Source organism: Palaemon carinicauda, chromosome 4 (assembly GCF_036898095.1).
Source record: "Palaemon carinicauda isolate YSFRI2023 chromosome 4, ASM3689809v2, whole genome shotgun sequence".
Taxonomy (NCBI): domain Eukaryota; kingdom Metazoa; phylum Arthropoda; class Malacostraca; order Decapoda; family Palaemonidae; genus Palaemon; species Palaemon carinicauda.
This window is the reverse complement of record NC_090728.1, coordinates 50,673,332-50,675,027: the sequence shown is the minus strand read 5'-3', so window position 1 is coordinate 50,675,027 and position 1,696 is coordinate 50,673,332.

Below are 1,696 nucleotides of genomic sequence, written 5' to 3'. Positions count from 1 at the left end.
TGAGGAAAGGAAGTAAGGAAATAAATAAACGATATAAGAAGTAAAGAACAATTAGAATAAAATATTTTATAAAAATTAACAACATTAAAACAGATATTTCACTTATAATCTATAAAAAGACTTATGTCAGCCTGTTCAACATGAAATCTTTTGCTGCAAGTTTGAACTTTTGAAGTTCTACTGATTCAACTACCCGATTAGGAAGATCATTCCACAACTTAGTCTCATTACGATATTGCATTTTTTCTTCATCTTTATCTTCTTTTATCACTGATACACAGCTCCACAATTAATTCATAAACTTTTTAAACTTTTCCTTAAGATATTTTTTTCAGTAATATGGCAAGAACACAACATCTGCTTAATGTGTTTAAAAAGATAAAAAAGGAAATATCACAAAGGAAATAAACAATTTAGCGTTAACAATGAAATCTCAGTTGTTAATATTAACAAAATGTATTTGAAAAGAAAATATCACGATGGAAATATCCAATTTAGCACAACCAATGAAATCTCAGTTGTTAATATTAACAAAATGTATTCATGAAGAATATATCACTAAAAAATTTACCAATTTAGCGTTAACAGTTAAATCTCAGTTGTTAATATTAACAAAATGTATTTAAAACGAAAATATCACGATGGAAATAACCAATTTAGCACAACCAATGAAACCTTAGTTTATTCTATTTACGAAAGTTAAGAAACTAGTTTCTTCCAACATACTATTCCAATAAGAAACATTTATACATAGCACTTAACTTCTATACAGAATTGTCATCAGAATGTCAATCATAAAACATTTAAAACTAACGGGAAATTTGCATAAGACACTTAGATAGCATCTTTTAATTCACTAATTTGAAAATGCAAAATGTAAATTTCTAATACAAAGACATCTCTTTCTTTTGCATCACTTCTCGTTAGATCAATTTCATCATATGTAACATATTTTTCCTTAATATATATTACAGCGAAAGATATGAAAATTGAAGTCACTTTACAGTAAATATATCTAATTTCCTTTCTTCCAAAGATATTTATATTTACAAACTGCGTTTATTAGTTTGTGCATCCTATTTCGTTAGATCAATTTCATTATATCTTATTTTTCCTTAAGGTGAAAGACAATATGGTTATTGAAATCACTATAAAGTAAGTGTATCTAATTTCCTTTCTTTCAAAGACATCTTTATTTAGAAGCTGCATTTATTTGTTTGTGCATCCCTTTCGTCAGATTAATATCATTATATGTAGCATATATTTCCTTGAAATATATTACAACGAAAGACATGATAATATAAGTCACTTTACAGTAAATATATCTCATTTCCTTTCTTTCAAAGACATCTTTATTTACAAAGTGCATTTATTTCTATTTGTGCACCCCTTTTTGTTATATCAATTTCATTATATGTAGCACATTTTTCCCTAATATATCTCAAAGCTAAAGACAACATGAAAATGGAAATCACTCTATAGTAAATATATCTAATTTCCTCTCTTTCAAAGATATCTTTATTTACAAAGTGCATTAATTTCTATTTGTGCATCCTATTTCGTTAGACCAATTTCATTATATGTAGCATATTCTTCCTCAATATATCTCAAAGCGAAAGACAGCATGAAAATAGAAGTGTCACTCTACAGTAAATCTATCTAATTTCCTCTCTTTCAGATCTCTGAACCGACACGC